The sequence below is a fragment of the Pan troglodytes genome, chromosome 2 (genome assembly GCF_028858775.2).
Source record: "Pan troglodytes isolate AG18354 chromosome 2, NHGRI_mPanTro3-v2.0_pri, whole genome shotgun sequence".
In the NCBI taxonomy this organism is placed as follows: Eukaryota; Metazoa; Chordata; class Mammalia; order Primates; family Hominidae; genus Pan; species Pan troglodytes.
Genome location: NC_086015.1, coordinates 146,128,116 through 146,151,284, shown reverse-complemented (window position 1 = coordinate 146,151,284; position 23,169 = coordinate 146,128,116). Strand labels below are relative to the sequence as shown.

The 23,169-nt window shown below is 39.6% G+C and overlaps 1 long non-coding RNA gene across 1 annotated transcript; it reads right to left on the bottom strand.

Moving 5' to 3' along the window:
• Positions 1-386: 386 nt before the first annotated feature.
• Positions 387-14,938, bottom strand: LOC104005774 (uncharacterized). The gene is made up of 3 exons (XR_679223.5): positions 14,846-14,938; positions 8,609-8,672; positions 387-474 (listed from the first exon to the last, which is right to left on the bottom strand). It is a non-coding gene; the product is annotated as an uncharacterized LOC104005774 (long non-coding RNA).
• Between the last annotated feature and the right edge of the window lie 8,231 nt (positions 14,939-23,169).

Here is a 23,169-nt window from a genome sequence, read left to right as displayed (position 1 = left end):
CAAAGTCCATCGAAAGACAGTCAGTGTAGCACTGGGGTTGGTGGGAATGCTAACCGGTCATGTTCTGTAGCAGATTTCTCAATCAGGCAAACAGTAGGAGGAACGTTATATCCAAAAGACAAATCGATTAGGAAGTTTGGCCAGTGAACATATTATTAGGATTGGGAGGTCAATGATGAAGGCAGAAGCTCTTAGTCAGTTCACTTTGCAGCTCTCATCATAGGATTGTACAAAAGAGAAGAAACGATCTTCCTTAACTGACTCAGGGCCAGGTACTTTGAAGATCCAAGCAGTCTGCTACTCCAGCTTCTGCTGGAATCTTGGCTGTTTGGAGGCAATTTGTTCTGTGTCTTTTGGAGAAATCCCCTGTGTTCCAAAGAACACCTGGGAATAATATCTCAACTGTAGTTCAACTTTTCCATTTTCACAAGAGAAGGGACTTGAGAGCTGGACGGTAAGAGTCGTTGAGTCCATCTGAAGGATGGCAGACAGAAGGGAAAGAGGAAGGACAGCATCATTTTGAAGCATCTACTATGAACTAGGCACTCTGCATATGTTACTTCATTATCTTCACATCTCCTCAATGTAATTATTATTGATTCCACTTAACATCTGGGGAAACAGGGAGCATAAGTTTCACGCTCACACTCATCCAGTCTCTGACTGAACTAGTGAACTACTGAGCTACTGAATTCATGAATGTGAATGCTGAAATGTGAACGCACGTCTGTCTGGCTGCCTGGCCCCAAGTCCTTACTCCTTTCAACTTACCTGGTTGCTCCGGGCAGGCTCTCCAAGAAGACAGAGCAGCAGGAAGAAAAATATGGCATATAAATATGTTTTTCCACTTTCAAGGACCACCAAGACATTTCTTAAATTTATTGGAGTTATAAAAACAAAACTAAATACCCTTCATTAATGAATGATACTATCTCTAAGGTGGAAGGTCACATTACCTATCGCAGTCTTCCTTAAAGTGTCAAATTCGGAATGTAGGAAATGTCCTGTATTAGGTCCCTTTGAGACTTTACACAATTTACCCCAAACTCGCTGTAAAAAATGGTCTGTTTATATGTAGAGTTAAAGTTTCGCCAACTACAGGTTGCCCAGGAGAGGCAAGCAGCCCTCCTGGCCCCTAGTTTCAGCTATGACTAGTTTCTTTTTCACCACAGTCCAATTAGAAATGAGGTCATAGTTGTAAGTCTTCTCTTCCCTGAGGGTTTTTTTGTTTTGTTTTTGTTTTTTATGCAGGCCATTATAGTAACGAGTCACATGGTCTTCCCTTAGGTGATGGTCAGTGGTTAAAAACAGCCAGTAGATCTTCAAAGGAATTATTACAAGTTAAAAAAAAATCATTTAAAGATCATATGCTACCATTTTGAGGTTCCCTAGTAAATTATTTGATCAATTTACCTTTTATTTCCTCCAAAACTGTGTCCTCACATTTTTCAGAGCTTTAAATAGTCACTTTTTTATCCCTTAATCACAAACCACTCAGAAGAGGCTATAAGAAGAAAATACCATCAAGCGATGCTGCCTTAAAGAATTCTGTTTACTCTAAATTTAGTAGATTTCTTTTGCAAACCTAGGCCTAATCTCAGATTAAACAAAACAAATGGTAGCTAAATAGATGGCGTCTTCAAATCTGTTTGCTTTACCACAGACAAACAAGCCAAGGCCTTCCTAATTTGCAGTTCAGAAAGCTCTCTTCCCAATCTAGAAGAGGGAAAAAGAAGACCAAGCACCAATCTAAACAGACATTCCGTAATTATAGGATTTTAGGTTTGGAGTCACTTCACTTAATCTTTGCATGACCCAGAATTCAACTCAGAAGATTAAAAGAACAGCATTTTCAGTTCTATTCATGAAAATTAAGGACTTGACTGGAGTTAATAAAGCCGAGAAAAAAGTATAAGCTGTTAGTCAAAGTAACATAATCCTTACTGCAATGCAAAGTGGAAAAAAATGTAATTGTATGTTATTTCCACTACAATAAGTAATACATTTGTTTACATATTTGGAAAAGAGGACATAATATTCGGAAGGTGAATTATTCTATGTGAGAGAACCATATTAAGATTCCACTGTTGGAGCAACCCCAGAAGCTTATCAGATCTAAATAAAAGATTGATGATGATTCTGAGTTTAAAATTTAATGTCTAAGCTACCTGCTAAATTTTACATTACAAGAACGTTGACTGTACTGTAAATCAATAAAATTAATTATGCTCTCTTATGGAATGGATGTTATAAGATAAAAATTATTTACATATTACTGTGCCTTTTCAGGGTGTGTTGTTTACTTATTTAACTATCATTTGTCAAATTTTTCATTTTGAAGGATTTAATGGATAATATTTAATACACGGTATATTAAAAATGCTGTTCTGCTAAAATACCTTTTTTCTATAAATTACACAAAGACATGACCATTTCTACCTATAAACATGGATTTACAAAAACAAAACAAGCTAATAATCTGATATACCCAAATTTAAGGAAATAATTTCCAACTTTTAATTATATTGAAACTGATCCTTTTTCTGTTGAAAGGAAATTCAAGGCAGCTATTATGTGTATGAATAAATGATCAATACAATAATCATAGTTATGAGATCTGTAAGTAAATTGTTAGCGTCTGTTTATCCAATACCTTAGTTACTGTGTAAGTCTTTTCCCAAAGCCAGGCTACCAATTCACAGGGGCTTTATCTTTGTCTAAGCCCATCTCTCAAGTGAATTAAAGGCTTGCAAGAGAAGGCAAATGACCTTTTATGGGTTTGGAATATACTGTGAGGTTAAGACTGAGAAATGCCACTCCAAGGCAAGAGTTGGCAGTGTGTGTTTTCCCCTGCACTCTGTCACCAGTGTTCCCATTAGTCTCATTCCGCAGCCTCCAGCAGGGGGAAATAGCCCATCTTACTAAATAATGCAAATGTAAATATTGTACACCTATGTATCTAAATTATGTTTTCATGAAATTATGAGATCATTTAGGCAGTTCAGACACTTAGAGTTTTGCTCCTTTTGCCCAGGTTGGAGTGCAATGGCGCAGTCTCGGCTCACTGCAACCTCTTCCTCCTGGGTTCAAGCAATTCTCCTGCCTAGGCCTCCCGAGTAGCTGGCATTACAGGTGCCCACCACCACACTCGGCTAGTTTTGTATTTTTAGTAGAGACGGGGTTTCACCATATTGGACAGGCTGGTCTTGGTGATCCTGACCTCAGGTGATCCACTGGCCTCGGCCTTCCAAAGTGCTGGGATTACAGGCGTGAGCCACCACGCTTGGCCAATACTTTGTTTTCTTAATATGAATGGGGATATACTCGAATCATTCAGGAAAACCCCCTGTATCTTATTCCTAAGTCTATTGGATTAATGTCATATGTACATCAGGTTAGCTAGAAAAAAGGACATTTTAAAGGGCATTAATCATTTGTATTCAAGGGTAAGATATTAAGAGCAATATAAATTATAGTTAATTTCTGAAATCAAGAATTTACTCAGAAAATCTTTTCTAGTTTTTCATCAGCTAACAATTATGATTATTTTGTTCAAAATTTTTTCTAGTTTCAAATTTAAGCTCCCCCCATTGCCCCCGGGTCACTTACATCATTCTCTTCTTTATAAAATCTTATATTTGGAAAAACACAAAATATATTCAATACTCATTTAAAATTTTGAGGGATTTAAACAATTACAAAAGATACAAGCACTTGCAGGTCAAACATTGCATAGGTGACAAAGAAAAAGATTTTTTTCTTTTTTTTTGAGACGGAGTTTCACTCTTGTTGCCCAGGCTAGAGTGCAATGGCGCGATCTCAGCTCACTGCAACCTCCGCCTCCCAGGTTCAAGCGATTCTCCTGCCTCAGCCTCCCAAGTAGCTGGGATTACAGGCGCCTGCCACCGCACCCAGCTAATTTTTGTATGTTTTAATAGAGACGGGGTTTCTCCATGTTGGTCAGGCTGGTCTCGAACTCCCGACCTCAGGTGATCCGCCCGCCTCCACCTTCCAAAATGCTGGGATTACAGGTGTGAGCCACCGTGCCCTGCCAGAAAAAGATATTAATGTCTCCTTCATCCCTTCCAACTCATCCTCCGCAGAAACCTAATGTTAACATTTCAGTGTACATCCTCCACCCCAAACAAATATTTACACGCGCATTTATCCAAGCATAATGGATAATTGTAAAAGTTCTTTTTTATAAAGTCAGAATAAAAATCAGAATAAAAATAAAAATTCACATTATTCTATGTATTAATCAGGACTATTTTGGTTGTAAGTAATGGAAACAGAAAATAGTTTAAGTAAAAAAAGTAAGTATTATTGGTTTGTGTAACTGAGAAGGCTTCAAGAATAGCTGGATCTAGGGACTTAAATCAGCAGTTAGCCTTGGTTTGTCTTAGCTCTGTTTTTCTCTACGTTGGTTCATTCTTGGGCAAAACTTTTCTTGTAGTGGCAGGATGGGTGTTTTCGATATTGGACATATATACAAAATACAAAATACTATGTTTAACAATTTTAGAGAAATATCAAACAACCTTGAAAATATAGGCAGGAAATGAGAAATTATCTTAAAATGTCAAAGAGATTTAAAGAACCAATTAAATGAAGAATTAAATAAGAATGAAAAATAAGAATGATGAAATTTAAAAATCAATAGAAGATTTCCATTTCTGACAATATGGCAACCAAGATATTTTGGACCATTCTCCCACTGAAAATAACAAAAAATGTGGCTAAATCAGAAAAAAAAACAACAACGGCTGGACGCAGTGGCTCACACCCATAATCCCAGCACTTTGGGAGGCCGAGGCAGGTGGATCACCTGAGGTCAGGAGTTTGAGACCAGCCTGGCCAACGTGATGAAACCCTGTCTCTACTAAAAATACAAAAATTAGCCTGGCATGGTTGTGGGCACCTGTAATCCCAGCTACTCGGGAGGCTGAGGCAAGAGAATCACTTGAACCCGGGAGGCGGAGGCTGCAGTGAGCTGAGATTGTGACACTGGCCTCCAGCCTGGGTGACAGAGCGAGACTCCATCTCAAAAAAAAAAAGAAAAGAAAACAACAATATCAAAAATAAAAACAAAACTAGAGGCATCAAAGAGCTAACAAGATAGTAAGAAATAACCAAGCCAAAATCTGAGAGCAAGTAGAAACACAGAAATAAGCATAGTGATAAAGCCAGTATTATTTACTCAAGAGAATTTCTAAATGTACTCTTACCTTGTGTGGTGATTCTGCCTCATATCCTCCTGTCTTGATGACCCTATGAACAAAGCCGCAACCCCAAATGATTGTTCCTGTGCCCTGGGGATACTCAGCAAGTGAACTAGTCTGGACAAGGGCCAATTGGGAGCACACCTTTCTGAGCATCTCAGAATCAGATATGGTCCTTGACAGTCTAGAACACAGACGGCTGGACTCGCACAAGGGTGGGTTTGTGAATCTTTAGGTGACAATATTGAAGTAGGATTGGGTGGGGTATGGAGAGCACACAACAATTAGAAAGGGTAAGGCAATCCGTCATTCTTCCTACCTGCCTTATCCACAACAAAGAGGGAGATGGAGCGGGCATGATGCTCACCCTCAGCTCCCGGAGAAGCCAGGCTACTAAGCTTAGGTCAGCCCTGCAGTCGTCTCTGTTACTGAAGTCACCACGTGCCTATTTCCTGCTACCACCTCCTTGCCAGTGGATGCACTGAGCTAAGTTCAACTGTGCACACACCCTGCCCCAACAATCTTTAATCACTCAGTGCACTGAAAACACTTATTGCCCATACTCTTACATCAGTTAGGGCAGTTGTCCCAATCTTTTTGGCACCAGGGACTGGTTTCATGGAAGACAATTTTTCCACGGACAGGATAAGGGTGGGGGATGGTTTGGGGATGATTCAAGCACGTCGCGTTTATTGTGCACTTTACTCCTATTATTATTACATCGTAATATATAATGAAATAGTTATACAACTCACCATAATGTATAATCAGTGGGAACCCTGAACTTGTTTTCCTGCAACTAGACAGTCCCATCTGTGGGTGATGGGAGACAGTGACAGATCATCAGGCATTGATTCTCATAAGGAGCACACAACCTAGATCCTTCACATGCACAGTTCACAATAGGGTTCCCACTCCTATGAGAATGTAACGCCACTGCTGATCTGAAGGAAGCAGAGCTCAGGCAGTGATGCGAGTGATGGGAAGTGGCTGTAAATACAGATGAAGCCTCCCCTGCTAGCCAGCCCACTGCTGACCTCCTGCTGTGTGGCCTGGGAGTTGAGGACCCCTGAGTTAGGGAGCTTCTGTCTTCAAGTTACAGAAAGTTCAGCTCAAATGGACTTAGACAATAAAAGCGGACATTGTGGCTAATAGTTCTACTGAGGGTTCTCAGTTTACACACTAAAAGTTGATTCTGACTGATTTAGGAAATAACAAATTTGTTGAAAGGATATTAGGTAGCCCAAAGTCTCGATAGGAAGAACCACTTCCAAAATTAGGTCCTAGTACCAGTCTGGTAAAGGCGGTGCTGCTGGTGGACCTACATTCTGTCTTTGGAGGCAGGATACCAACTGCTACTCCTGAAACTGTTGCCACAGGCACTACTGCTGCCACTACAGCTGCCCTGACCAGTGAATTCTCCACTGCCTTGGTGACTTCATTTCTCCAACTTGGGATTCACAGGTCGGTCTGATGGCCAAATAGAGAAGGAATGCCCGTGCCTTAGCTGTGAAGCTGCCTGGGGCTGTGACTATATGGTCCTAGCTGTTTCTACACTGGAAGGCATCTCTGCCCCTCAGTGGTATGCATGTGGGTGGGATATCCCCAAACCCAGGAAGGTGTTCAGATAAGGTCCTTGCTCATGTGGCATTTACAGTCTTACAGTGAGGGAGACAGACAATAAGCAAGTAAACCAATTAAAAAGATGATAATTTCAGGTAGTGATTAGCATTATGAAGACTATAAGGAACTCCACAAATTCCAACCCTGATGTTGCCTCAGAAGCAGGAGAGGAGTGTACTGATCTGCAAGCCGATGTAAATCTAGGTAAAAACCATAAGAAACCCCTGGGCAGAGAGAAAGGGTGGCTGTGACCTGCTGTGGGTAAACCATAGGCTGAGCAGAGAAAGTCACTGTTAGGACATGGTGCAGGCAGAGTTGCAGGCTGTTTCCTCTCTCTAACCACTGTCCTTGGCAAATAATCGCCTGGCCTGGAACCACCTTGAGACAAAATACCTGCTACACGGAGGTGATGGGATAATATCAGGGCAGTGCCACAGCCTGGCCAGGGTGAGGAACAGATAACAATGGGAGCATCTGGACCCTGAGCAATTCTACCCCCTGTCAAAAGGAGGTTACTTACAAAGGAGTTGTTTATGGAATTTGGGAGCTGACTGTATCCAGAGCAGGGATGAATGCACACTGCGGGATACCAAGGATCAGTTAGAAGCAATGAACCAAGTGTACATACATATATAACAGATACAGATGGGTCTTTAGAACACACTGGTGAATACAAAACATAATAACTAGAGCAAGGTCTATTGCACAATACTATTTGTGAAACATATAATATACCAAATAATAACTTACGTTTGACAATATTACATTTTTAGACAAGGATATATATGTAATGCCTTATAGTGAATGAATATGTGAAAGGAGAGGTAACGGAAATGGAAACCAGGGATGAATGGGGAAAATATCCATGAAAGAAATGTAATAATATTATACCATGAACTGAAGTATGTGATTGACTTGATACTTTTCACATGAGGCATAAAAATTAAAGAAACGATGGAGGAGTAGGAGGGAATTTATTAACTGGTGTTTGGGCTGCAGGTGGAGTGATCAACATTAAATAAGGTGGTCAGAGAAGGCTTCTCTGAAGAGGTGACATCTAGGCTAAAGTCTGAGCAATGTGGCCAGTCATGTGATGGTTGGGGGATGCGCCCTCCAGGCAGAAGAAATAGCATATGCTAAGACCCTGTAACAGAAACATGACACCATTGAGGAACAAGGAAAAAGACAGGTGTGGTTGGAGCACAGCGAGCACATTGAAGTTCAGGTTTAGTTTTAAAAGATGATCTGGCAAAGCCTTTCCTCATTGCTAAGTCTGTACATACAGTTTGGAGTAATCAGTTTCACAGAATTGGTAATTGCTAGGGAGAAGTGAAGTCCTCTCTGGTATTATGATGACCTAGCTTGACAGGGAAGTGAACTGTGAACACCAGGCAATCAGACAGTGGCAGAACCAAATTTGCTCTTACAGGTGCGGAAGGAGCCGATTGTCACCACTGGGAAGACAGAAATTTTACTAGGTACAGGCCTGCCATGCTGAGTCCCCCATGCTAAAGGCTGGACAGCCCTTGTGAAGGACTGGCTCGGCAGGGCTTTTGACACTAGCTGTCTTCACTGTGGTCCTGCTTACAGCTTGTGCCCTCAACATTTCCTGGGCAACAGCTCCTAACTAGGACCACTTTTCACATCTATGCCCTCTGGTGCTTCGACTCTGGTCTCCTTCTGTCCTGTTTCCATACCTTGCCAGAAACTCGACATTTTTTGGTTTCCTCCAAAAGAGCACTTTGTGTATCAAAAATACAAACCTTAGGTTTTCACTCCGTCCTGGGGTGTTGACCTCTTATCTCCATGACAAGTGCTGAATTGCTCCTTTTGCAAAAGAAAACAAAAAAAGAACAATAATAAGCTGTTTTTCATGAACAGAAAATCCTTGAGGACAGGGACCTACTCTACCTTGACTCGCATCTAACCTTGTGCCTAGAAAAATTGTTGGGCCCAAGGTAGGTGCTCCATAAAATGGGTTGAATGAGTTCACACACACACACACAAACACACACACACACACACCACATTCTTAAAATGATGAAAAAATCACATCCTGTTTTCTGTTGCAAAAGTTCCAACTAGAATTGATCTTTCCCAAGATAACTAGCATTAATACAGCTTTGCTCAACACCAATTATTGCTCACAAAGAATTAGTTTTCCTCACTGGCACTATTATGGGTCATAATAATAATGTTTATTGAGCACTGGGGATCAGATACTAAATTATCTCATTTAAAACCTATAATAACCCTATGACTTATGTACTATCCCATCTTTATCTAAAAGAGGAGAAAAACTGAAGCCTAAAGAGACTTGGTAACTTCTACGTGATGGCTAGAGCTGGGCTTTTCATCCCAGGTCAGCCTGACTCCAGAACTCTTAACCGAACTTCTGAAACTCAAGCCAATTTTATATAATGAAATACATTAAAGTTATATCTGAAACAACTACTACTCTTCTGAATATTACTTTTTCTTTTGTAGACTAATCATTGGCATCCATATATTTAAGTATTTCTTAGGGAGCTCAATTTTTTCACAATATTGTACATTTAAAATATAATGTGTACAAGACAGCTTGCAAATAAGCAGCAGAGAAAGAATGGAAGTGAAATCTATTCTTTGCACTGAGTCTGTGTTTGCTTTAATTCTAGTTTCCGGTTTTGAAAGTACTTTTTTGTCTATTTTTTCTTCTTTTTCTTTGTACTGATAGTTTAATTACTTATTTTGTGATCATAAAACAATGAGCATTGTGACAATTTTGCTGCAGTAAACATTCTTTGTCTGAGTCTAGGTTTCCTAGAAATTATAGTCTGAGGCAAAATTTACATTCTAAAGCTTCACTAGAGGGATGCAAACCCAAGGGAGCAGGAGTGAACAGGGGCAGGCCAATGAGACAGGAAGGCAGGAAAGTAAAGAGAAGATGTCTTATTATTGAGCTGGCCTTGCTTCATAGAAAGCACTATTGGCCGGGCGCGGTGGCTCACGCCTGTAATCCCAGCACTTTGGGAGGCCGAGGTGGGCAGATCACTTGAGGTCAGGAGTTGGAGACCAGCCTGGCCAACACGGCGAAACCCCGTCTCTACTAAAAATACAAAAATTAGCTGGGCGTGATGGTGGCACCTGTAATCCCAGCTACTTGGGATGCTGAGGCACAAGAATCTGAACCTGGGAGGCAGAGGTTGCAGTGAGCCGAGATCCCGCCTCTGCACTCCAGCCTAGGTGACAGAGTGAGATTCTGTCTCAAAAAAACAAAAACAAAAACAAATCTTTTTTTTTGTTTCACTGGGTATTAGCTTCTAGCATTGTTACCTGGCCCTTTGTATGAGTCTCAAAACACAAGGTGAGTCAGTGAGCATGCACAAGCCAGGGACATTTCCTTTCTGCCTGCAGCCTGGCGTCTCGAGGCCCTATCAAGCCAGCGTGCCCCCAGTGGTCCTGTTGTGTCTTGCACCTGGTGACAAGGAGGGCCCAGGGTAGGAGGGAAGAGGCCGGCGGTGTAAGGCATGAGGTAGTGTGATCCTGAACTGTGCCTCGGAAGACCTGGACACCTGGAGCAGCGGGCAATAGGCCCAGCTGGCTAAGCAGAAAGAACACGACAACAGCATGGTTTCTGCAGTGAGAGAGTTCCAAGAGCTTCTCCACAACAAAGACCAAAACCACCTCTCTGCACTCAAAAGAAGGTGATCTTTTTGGAGGGTCATTAGTAGCATTGAGCAGAAAACCATAGCTGAGGATCAATAACCTCAAACTGTCAGAACATTTTCATAACATGTCTCCTGCTGCACATGCAGGAGATTTTTCTTTGGTGAATATCTGTAAGTACAGTCTCTATCAGTGAACACTTCTAAATAGTAGCTTTAAGTGGTTGCTTGTCACTAAGTTTGGTTCTTTTCTTATAAATATGTCTAGAACTCATCTATTGATCCATACATTCATCCTGGGGGAAAGTACCATTGAGTATCCCTATCACAATTGCCTCATTGTTGAACTGGTAATAGACATCTCAGCAAACTCACAGGGAAACTAAAAGGAAGAATTAAACGCTTTGAGGTATTTTAAACTTGGAGAGGCTATTTAAATCCATGTTACTTTTAAACCCAAAATTTCCCATTGTTTCCAGGAGAGGGCACAAATTCATCTTATGGTTATTCTTAGTGCTTTTCATCACCTTTCTTGACTTTACCCCACGTGTACACATGCACACACCCTCACATAAACATGCACACCCTACCTCTTATTTTATAAAATGACTGGTTATCTATTAACCAGCTTATGCAGCCATTTCAGAACCTATGCAAAGCAGCTTTGAACAGACTCTTCACTCTGCTGCAAGATCCGGAATGTCAACTGGGGCTTCATGAGGTTCCCATGTAGAGCTGGGCCCACTAGTGTTAAATACATATGGCTTTAATTTACAGTCCAGTCCCTATATCGTTGTTTCCACTTGCCGATGGCATTGGTAAACCAACAGTAGTAATAGGAGTAGTCTCAGGCAATAAGGAGACACATTTTCTATAGAGAATTTTAAAACAATAATTAAATGGACTAAAAGCTGATTTGCTTTTACTATATTCACACACTGGCAATTCTACACAATGGTCAAATGCTCTCCCCCTCCCCGCTAAATCTTTTGTTGGTCTGCAGTCGAAAAAATTTCTGTGGTTATTATTCAATTTTGTAATAAATAAAATCAGCAATGTTATTGCTTATCTCTTAAGAAACACATTTTCTCCTTTAGTAATAACTCCTGTGTGGGAGTTAACTCAGAGAAGACTTGACATAAATGGACTTATCTACACACTCTTGTTTGAGAGTTAAGTTCCAGATGGTTCAGAATCATTCATATTTGTGCTTGCTTTGGGTACACTTCATGCTCCAACCCATGTGGGACTATCTGCTTCTGCATTTAAACACTAGATCTGGAATAAGCAATGGCAGTAGAGCGATTATGACAGAACTTGGGCTACCTCAATTCTCTCTCATTCAATTTAGTGCTCTCATGAAAACTCACTTGGAGTTTTTATTTATAATTAAAATTTAAAATAATAATGCAGCGTAAACCACAAGGTGTAATTTTTTTTGGTAACTGCAAGTTTATTTCACACATGCAATATTTCACACCTTTGAATAATATCTTTAAAAATTGAAATTGATATCTTTTTTATTGTTCTTTTTCTTATGTAATTACTATTGCACTGTAATTTTATTCATTTTTATGGCAGTCTAGTATGTAGGTATGTGTATTTTCTTTTTTGTTTGAAAAACATTAATGTAATTAAAAGTATTAGTCCACTACTTTCCCCTTTTTTGATACTATAAAATGTATTTTATTATTTTATTTTTCATATTGGAATGATTACATATACGAAGTTCAATAAAATAAAAATCTCACCATGTTTCTTTTCAGTCCATTTTTCTTTTTATTCATTTCATTATTATTACCAAAAATAATGCTGTATGGAGTAGTGGGGTGTTAAAAAATGATCTGCTCGACAACACCAGTCACACAAGGCACGCCCTGCTTCCTTGCAGATCCTCAGGAGAGCTGCCCTGTCTGAGAACACTGCCCCCTGCTGCTCGGTGTGAATTCACCCGTGAGGCTTATAAACAGAGAATTAACCCTCACTCTACCTTAAACTTACTCTTTTATTCAGAGAGGTATATCTAACTACAGTGTCAACTTTGTCTTGGTTCACACAGATTCCCAGGAACAGAGTGAGCAATCAACACATTTTTGTTGAATGAAAGAAGGAATGTGATGTTACTTTGCACACATTGGAGAGTGCATGCACATGTGTTAATATGTCTGAGTATTGTGTGCAAGTGTGGGTGTTCACAGCACAAAATAGGCTTGTCAAGAGTGAACATCATACATTTTACTTTTCTTGCACCCACCCACCCCCCACCCCCCACCACTTCCCAGCCGTGCCAGAGACACTACAGTTGCAGACTAACAAATTGACTTAGAAGGTCAGGACTCAAAAGGCTATTCCAAAAATATTAAGAATGGCCAAGAAGTTAAAATCCAATCAAATAAAATCCCATTTTTTAATTCTTTTGTTAGCACACTAGTTTTTTGTGTGGGGGAGGAGAGGTTACTCATTAGAAAATAAAATTCTCAACTTATAACAAGATACTATAACTGGTACTAATCTTTGCCAACCGTTAATAATTTCTTTCTCATTCTTGTAACTGATGCCCAGAAATGCATCTAATATATAATTCCAAAACATTTTAATTACCATTATATTTAAAGTAAGAAAGGAGGGGGAAATGTAGCTTTTAAAGACTCTGAGCAGCTCACCTAAGATGGCCTTTCAAAGATAAGTGATATAAAACATTAAAGAGCCTAAAGCTTACATAGTCCAGCCTTGGTGTGTAAATAAAGGAGGCAGAGCCCAGAGAGTATAGACTTGTTCAGAGTCTCACAGTGTGAGGGTATAGCCAGGACCAGAAGCCTGCAATCCCTACTTCCACCCCAGTCTCTCATCCTACACAGCACAGCTTCCAATGTAGAAGAAAATGGCTCTATCTTTGTTTGTTATATCAGATTGTTTAAAGTATTTAAGATACTTGCTTTAGATATCATTACACTGGCAGATAACAATATACAGAGTAATAAGAATTTGAAGATAACTTTGAGAATCACTTATTATAACACATACATTAACAAGAGAGAATGAATATTTACTAAGTATCTACCACGTCCATGGCACATGGCTATTCCCTATAGAGACTACTGAATGAATAAATGATAGCATGAACTTATGTAACACTCGCCATAAGCCAGGTTGGTCTAAGTGCTTTACATTCATTAAGACGTTTAATCTTCACAACAACTCTGTGAATATCTGTTATTATCACCATTCCCAGTTTACAGATAAGGAAATTGAGGCACAGAGAACTTCACCAAGATCAGGCAGCCAGCAAACAGAACTTTACTACTTTGGTCATCTGACTCCATGGGCTATGCAAACTATGATCTACCTCCCATCTTAAGGAACAGAAACATAGGAAAAGGTGAATGGTAATGCGGATTTAAATAACAGTTAATGACAACTATAATGGACAAAAGGCAATATCCAAGAGGCAAGTGAATAGTATAAGTCAGAACTCTTTGCGTGCAAGCACCAGAAACTAAATTTAAAATCTCTTAAGTTATCTCAAAAGCTATTTATTTGCTGGCAATAGTAGAAGGCATTGTGGGCTGAATTTTGTCCCCCCACAATTCATGTGTTGAAGTCCTAACTCTCAGAACCTCCAAATATAACCATATTTGGCATAGGGCCTTTAAAGAGGTAATCAGGGTAAATTGAGGTCATTCGGATGGATCCCAATCTAATCTAACTGGTGTCCCTGTAAGAAAGTGAGATTAGGACAAAGACACACACAGAGGGAAGGCCAAGTGAAGGCACAGAGAGGAGGCCTATATGCAAGCAAGAAGAGAGTTTCCAGAGTGAAACCAACCTCCATGACACCTGGATCTCAGATTTCTAGTCTCCAAAGTCACAAGGAATTAAATTCCCATTTTTAGCCACCCAGTCTGTAACACTTTGTTAATGCAGCCTGAGCAGAATAAAATACAAGAATACTGGGTGTTTCATAGAATTAAAGAGTTACAGGAAACAGTCGGAGCCAGGAATCTCAAGGACTAGAACAAGGACCTCAACACCTGCAGAATACACACACTATCCTCCCCACACTTCCAGCTTCAGAATTTAAAAATGCCAAGGATGGCCTCAACTGATCCAGTTGAGGTCGCATTCCCAACCCTAAGCCAATCATTTAATTCTCCTAGTTCAGTGATGCATCTCTACCATCCTTCGCCGGTCTGTGTCCCCAGATCCTCTTGTGGTTGAGTTTCCCAAGAGAGTAAACCTGGTTTCTGCCAGGACAGGAGAGAGGCTGCTGAAAGATGAGGAAGGAATCCAGAGGTCTGACTGCTTTCTCCAAGGACTTTCCATAAACCTCCTGTTTTCAGCTCCGCCTCTTACCTTTTCTTTCAGAAGAATCTGGTGCCTCCAATTCTGGGGACTTTACGGGTGCTGTGCCATGAACTAGCTTCCTTCTTAAGCTCCCCATCTGCTGATACTGCAGTTTCAGCCCCTGTCCATGTCCATCTCCAAAAATGAGATGACATGGACTTTTCACCTATTCTTTCTGTCTTGTGGACTTGGGCCTTTTTGGCTTCTTTGCTGTCATTTTAGTAGCATTTTGAAAGAGATGAAAGAAAAACACCGGTTTTTAAACTGCAATGTTTAACCAGAAGTCTATTTTGGGGATTTTCAAATAATCCTCTGTGAAGGTGCCACAGTGGCTTACTTCTGGCTTGGAAAGGTGGCAGTAGCACAGAGGACAGACAGGAGAGCAGACTAGGAAAAGGGTAGGCAGGCTCTGGCCTCTGCCCCCGCATCAAGCAGAAAATCTTGCTTTTTATGTTTTATACATTGTCCTTCTAAGATTTCATTTGAAGAAAGAGACTTTAACTAAAAATAGAAAATCTTAAAACCACTGTGCAATACCAGCCTGCCTCCTACATATTTTAAAGAGTTTAAATTATGGTGTACATACATGTATTCTGGTTTTTTTTCATTAGATTGTGTTACAAACATGTTTCCATATTTATGTGGCTTTTTCATCATCAGTTTCTTAACCTAGTGCCTGGCACATGATAGGCCTTTAGTAAATAGTGATTGATTGAATGAATGAATTATATTTAACAGCTGCTTCTAATTTATTTGTAATTACAGAGAATAAGCTCTTCCATTCATTCATTTATTCACCCAACACATATTTATTCAATACCTATTATATGTCAGGCATTGATGGATGGTGCTGAGAATACAGGAATGAGTAAGGCAACCCGTCCTTTCCACACAGAGCCAACAGTCTAACGGGGGAATCTGACAAGTGAATTGACAATCACAATATGTATAAAAGCTATGGGAAACAAAAAGCATCTACAGGAGCACATCGTAGGGGTCCCTAATGCAGACCTGAAAGTTGGGGAAGTCTCCCTGGAGGAAAAGACTTAAAGTGAATCCTAAAAAACTAACAAAACAGTTTCTGGTTCAGCATGTAAGAAATTTGGAAGTTGCCACTCTGTCCTAATGAGTAAAAAGCTGAACAAACTGAAAAACCAAATTAGCCAGGCATGGTGGTGCACACCTGTGGTCCCAGCTACTCGGGAGGCTGAGGCATGAGAATTGCTTGAGCCTGGGAGGTGGAGGTTGTAGAGAGCCGAGATTGCACCATTGCACTCCAGCCTGGGTGACAGAGCGATATTCTTGTCTCAAAAAAAAAAAAAAAAAAAAAAGCAGTGAAAAATCAACAACTCTTCTTAGCTCTATAAGAGAAGTGATGGCACAGGGCAAATTGCTTCCCCCAAAATTGGGAAGACCAACAGGCAAATACAGAGAATCACAACTTCAAGAGCAGAAACCTCCATGGGAACCAGTGCTGGCACAGAAAAGTCTGAACTTGTAATTGTGAATTGCTGGAGCCAGTTCTCAGACAAGTGTGAACAAGTCTGAGAGATAAAAATCCAGGGGAACTGAATCATAGAGAGGTCCCCACACTTTTGTGGGGTTTACCTCCAGGAGCACTACCAGGTCTCACAGTGAATATTAGGGAAAAAAATCCCCTCCTGCTTCCAGCAGTGGGAGGGGAAAAGGAGCCATTTTGAAATATGCTAGAGCATTATGTTCTTAACAAGGTCTGTCCTCAGGAGAAACTATGTAACCAGAGCCTGACCTGCTGGGGTTAAATATCCAACTCAAGTCCATTCCAGCCATCCTGTCCCACCTAAGGTGAGGTGGGGGAAGGGACCTAGAGGCACATGAAGTTCACAATCCAGAGTAACGGGCTCACTGAAAGACTGAGGAGAACACTTCCTCTCCCCACAGATCTTACCACCACCTAACTAAAGGCCTGTTGACAGCAGTTCCTTTTACCCAGGACACGTATCATTCCTGCTATCCAAAAAAGAAAAACAAAAACAAAAACAAGACATACAAAAAAGAAAAAAAACCCCACAGTTTGAAGAGACAGAACAAGTATCAGAACCAGACTCAGATACGGCAAAGATGTTGAAATTATCAAACCAGAAATTTAAAACCACTATGATTAATGTGCTCAGCTTTAATGGATAAAGAAGACAGCATGCAAGAACAGATGGGCAAGGTAAGCAGAGAAATGGAAATTCTAAGAAAGAACCAAAAAGAAATGCTACAGATCAAAAACATTGCAATAGAATTGAAAAATGTAGGCTGGGCATGGTGGCTCATGCCTGTAATCCCAGCACTTTGGGAGGCCAAAGCAGGCAGATCATGAGTCCAGGAGTTCAAGACCAGTTTGGGCAACATGGCAAAACCCCATTTCTACAAAAAATGGAAAAATTAGCAGGTCATGGTGGCATGCCTGTTGTCCGAGCTACTTGAGAGGCTAAGGCAGGAGGATCACTTGAAGCTGGGAGGTCAAGGTTGCAGTGAGCCATGTTTGCCCCACTGCACTCTAGCCTGGGTGACAAAGTGAGAACCTGTCTCAAATAATAACAATAATAAAGAAATGAAAAATGCCTTTGATGGGCTTATTAGTAGAATGAGCATGGCTGAGAAAAGAATCTCTGAGCATAAGGATATCTCAGTAAAAACCTCCCAAACTGATAAGCACAGAGAAAAAAAGACTTAAAAAAAACCCCAGAATCTCTAAGAACTCTGAAACAATTACAAATGGTATAACATATGTGTAATGGGACTATCAGAAGGAAAAGAAAGAGAGAAAGGAACAGAAGAAATATTTGATATGATAAGGACTAAGAATTTCCCAAAATTAATGTCAGACACCAAACCACAAATCTAGGCATCTTAGAGAACACCAAGCATGATAAATGCAAGAAAAACTACACCTAGGTATGTCACTTTCAAAGTACAGAAACTCAACATAAAGAGAAAATTCTACAAGAAGCCAGAGAAAAAACACCCTTCCTATAGAAGAGCAAAGGTAAGAATTAATCTTGACTTCTCCTCAGAAATCATGTAAGTAAGAAGAAAGTGGAATTAAATATATAAATTGTTGAAAGAAAAAAAATGCACCAACCTAGCATTCTGTACTATGCAAAATTATCCTCCAAAAATAAGGAGAAATAAACACTTTCTCAGACAAACAAACATTGAGGAAATTTGTTGCCAAAGAAGTTCTTTAGAAGGAAGGAAAATGATATAGTCAGAAACTCAAATCTACGTAAAGAAAGAAAGAACATTAAAGGAGGAATTAGTAAAGGTAAAATTAAAACTTTTATTTTCCTTATTTTTAATTGATCTAACAAATAATGGTTTACTCAAAATAATGAAGCCACACTGTATTAGACTATGTATGTTTACATATGCATATATTTTTTCATATATATTTTCTTATATATGTTTATACACAACTGAAATGAATGACAGCAATTTTACAAGGGATATGAGGGAAGAATTGGGATTATTTTGTTATAAGATATCATACTATCTGTGCAGCAATATAGTACTGTTTGTAAGTAGACTTGCATTATTTATAAATGGATATTGCAAATTTAGGGCAACCACTAAAAGAGGTTTTTAAAAAGTACAACTAATTTGCTAAGGAGAAAAAAATGAAATCATAAAATTCTCAATTAAACCACAAGAGTCAGAATAAGAGTAGAAAACAAACATAGAAAGAAAGAACAAGGGCAACAAATAAAAAACAATAACAAACATCATAGATATTAATCTAACTATATCAACAATCACTTTGAACATCAATGGCCTAAGAGCACCATTTAAAAGACAGAGAGGAAGGGCATAATGGCTCATGCCTGGAATCCAAGAACTTTGGGAGGCTGAGGCAGGAGGATTGCTTGAGGCCAAGAGTTTGAGATCAGCCTAAACAACATAGTGAGATCCCATCTGTACAAATTTTTTTTTAAAATTAGCCAAGCATCATGGTACATGCCTGTAGTCCTAGTTATTCAGAAGGCTGAGGCAGAAGGATAACTTGAGCTCAGGAGTTTGAGGCTGCAGTGAGCTGTAATTGTGCCACTGCAACCCAGACTGAGCAACAGAATGAGGCCCTATCTCTTAAATAACTACATACTTTAAAAAAAATTAAAAACAGACATTGTCAGAATGAACCAAAAAAACAAGAACAAACTATATGTTATCTACAATAAACCCACTTTAAATAAACTACACATATAGGTTAAAAGTAAATAGATGGAGAATAATATATCATCTAATCAAAAGAAAGCAGAAGCAGCTATAATAATTTTAGACAAAGCAGACTTCTGAGCAAGGAAAGGTGTCAGGGATAAAGAGAGGCATTACAGACCAGGCATGGTGGCTCACACCTGTAATCCCAGCACTTTGGGAGGCTAAGGTGAGTGGATCACTTGAGCTCAGGAGTAAGAGACCAGCCTGGGAAACATGGTGAAACCCCATCTCTACTAAAAAATACAAAAAAATTAGCTGGGCATGGTGGTGTGCGCCTGTGGTCACAGTCACTCAGGAGGCTGGGGTGGGAGGATCACTTGAGCCTGAGGGGACAGAGGTTGCAGTGAGCCGTGATCATGCCACTGCACTCCAGCCTGGGTGACAGAGCAAGACCCTGTCTCAAAAAAAAAAAAAGAGACATTACATAATGATAAAGGGGTCAATTCTCCAAGAAGATACAATAATCTTTAATGTACATGCACCTAACAACAGAGCATTAAAATCCATGAGGAAAAACTGATGGAACTGCAAGGAGTAATAGGTGAATCCACTGTTATAATTGGAGACTTTAACACCCTTTTATAAGAAATGGGCAGATCCAGGAGGCAGCAAATCAGTACAGACATAATTGAACTCAACAACACTATCAATCAACTGGATATAATGAACACTTAGAGACTACTTCATCCAGCAATAGCAGAACACACAATCTTCTTAAGCTCCTATGGAACATTCACATGGATAGACCACATTCTGGGCCATAAAACACACCACAACAAATTTAAAAGAATAGAAATCATAAGGCTGGGCACGGTGGCTCACACCTGTAATCGCAACAGTTTGGGAGGCCGAGGCAAGCAGATCACTTGAGGTCAGGAGTTTGAGACCAGCCTGGCCAACATGTGAAACCCCGTCTCTACTAAAAATACAAAAGGAGCTGGGCGTGGTGGTGGGCGCCTATAGTCCCAGTTACTTGGGAGGCTGAGGCAGGAGAACCGCTTGAACTCGGGAGGTGGAGGTTGCAGTGAACCAAGATCGTGCCACTGTACTCCAGCCTGGGCGACAGAGTGAGACTCTGTCTCAAAAAAAAAAAAAGAATAGAAATCATACAATGTCTGTTCTCAGTATCACAACAGAATTAACCTGGAAAACAGAAAGATAGCTGTAAAGTCTCAAAATACTTGAGAGATTAAACAACATATTTGTAAATAACACATGGATCAAAAAAAGAAATCTTGGGCTGGGCGCCGTGGTTCATGCCTGTAATACCAGCACTTTGGGAGGCCAAGGTAGATGAATCAACTGAAGTCAGGAGTTCGAGAGCAGCATGGCCAACATGGCAAAACTCCATCTCTACTAAAAATACAAAAATTAGCCAGGCTTGGTAGTGCATGCCTGTAATTCCAACTACTTGGGAGGCTGAGGCAGGAGAACAACTTGAACCCAGGAGGCCATTGTGCCATTGCACCCCAGCCTGCGTCACAAGAGTGAAACTCTGTCTAAAAAAAAAAAGAAAAAGAAAAAGAAATCTCATGGGACATTTTAAGATATTTTGAATTAAATGAAAATGAAAAATACAACTTATCAAATCAAAATTTGTGAGAAGTTACAAAGGCAGTGCCTAAGAGAAATTTATTGCATTGGATGCTTATATTAGAAAAGAAGAAAGACTTGAAAGCAATCATCTTAGCTTCTACCTTAGGAAACTAAAAAGGGGGAATAAATAAAATCCAAAATAAGCAGAATAAAAAGAATAATAAAAATTAGAGAAGAGCAGGGCTCAGTGGCTCACACCTGTAATCCCAGCACTTTGGGAGGCCTAGGCGTGCAGATCACAAGGTCAGGAGATTGAGACCATCCTGGCTAACATGGTGAAACCCCATCTCTACTAAAAATACAAAAAAATTGCCAGGCGTGGTGGCAGGTGCCTGTAGTCCCAGCTACTCAGGAGGCTGAGGCAGGAGAATGGCATGAACCTGGGAGGCAGAGCTTGCAGTGAGCCAAGATGCACTCCAGCCTTTGCGACAGAGTGAGACTCCATCTCAAAAAAACAAAAACAAAAACAAAAAACCCACAAATTAGAGAAGAAATCAATGAAATTGAAAGTAGGAAATCAGTAGAGAAAATCAATGAAACCAAAAGCCAGTTCTATGCAAAGATCAATAAAATTGATAAGTCTCTAGCCAGTCTAAGAGAAAGAGAAAGAGGACACAAATTACTAATATCAGGAATTAAAAGAGGGCATCACTACAGCTTCCATGGACATTAGAAGAATTTTAAAAATACTATGAACAACTCTATGTTTATAAATTTGATAACCTAGATGAGATGAACCAATTCCTTGAAAGACACAATATGCCAAAAATCACACAAGAAGAAATAGACAATCTGAATAGAACTATACCTATTAAGAAATTAAAGCAAAAATTAGTAAACTTCCAAAACAGAAACCATCAGGCCTAGATGGGTTTACTGGTGAATTCTATCAAACACTTAAGGAACAAATCACACTAATTCTTTTAAAATTCTTTCAGGAGACAGAGCAGAGGAAATACTTCGGAACTTATTTCATGAGGCCAACATTATCCTAATACCAAAACCAGACAAAGATATCATAAGAAATGAAAACTATAGGCCGGGCACAGTGGCTCATGCCTGTAATTCCAGCACTTTGGGAGGCCGAGGCTGGCGGATCACCTGAGGTCAGGAGTTCAAGACCAGCCTGGCCAACATGGAGAAACCCCTTCTCTACTAAAAAAACAAAAATTAGCTGGGCATGGTAGGGTGCACCTGTAATCCCAGCTACTCGGGAGGCTGAGACAGGAGAATCGCTTGAACCCGGGAGGCGGAGTTTGCAGTGAGCCGAGATCATGCCACTGCACTCCAGCCTGGGCGACAGAGCAAGACTCCATCTAAAAAAAAAAAAGAAATGAAAACTGTAGACCAATATCTCTCATAAACACAGTTGCAAAAAATCCTCAACAAAATATTTGCAAATTGAATCCAACAAAGTATAAAAAGACTTACACACCACAACCAAGTAGAATTTATCCAGGCAGGCAAGGCTGGTTCAACATTTGAAAATCAATTAACCCATTTATACCTGAGGTTACAGTTTTTTAAATTTTGCAATCAGACCTTGGAGATGACCTTGAGCAGTAAGATAAAAATAACTCCCACATGCTTAGCATTCCAATAATGGACTACTAGGCATAAATGGGATCGTAATCCATCACATCAACAGGCCAAATTTAAAAATTACAAAATCATATAAATTGATGTGTAAAAGCATTTAACAAAATCTAACACCCACTTATGGTAAAAGCTTCAGCAAACTAGGACTAGAAAGGGAATTTCCTTAACTTAATAAAGATTTTCTACAAAAAACACACAGCTAACATCATACTTAATTGTGAGGAACTTGATACATTCCTACTAAGTTCAGGAAGTAGGCAAGAATATCCCTTCTCATGTCTGTGCTTAACATCATACTGGAAGTCCTAGCTAATGCAGTAAGATAAGAATACGATATAAAATGTATACAGATTAGGAAGGAGGAAATAAAACTGTGACAGATAACATGATTGCCTGTGTAGAAAATTCAAAAGAACTGACAAAGAAAACCCTTCTAGAACTAATAAGGGATTATAGAAAGGTTTAAGGATAAAAAGTTAATATACAAAAGTCAGTCACCTTCCTATGTAAACAATGAACAAGTAAAATTTGAAATTGAAAACACAATACCATTTACATCAGTGCCCCCAAATGTGAAATACTTAGGTATAAATCTAACAAAATGAGAAAAACTACAAAACTCTGATTAAAGAAGTAAAACAATAACTAAATAAATGGAGAGATATTTCATGTTTATGAATAGAATGACTCAATATTGTCAAGATATCAGTTCTTCCCAATTTGATTTATAGATTTAATGCAATGACAATCAAAATTCTAGCAAAATATTCTGTGGATATCAACAAACTGATTCTAAAGGCAAAAGACACAAAATAGCCAACCCAGTATTAAAGGAAAAGAACAAAATTGGAGGACTGACTCTATTCAACTTTAAGACTTACTATAAAGCTACA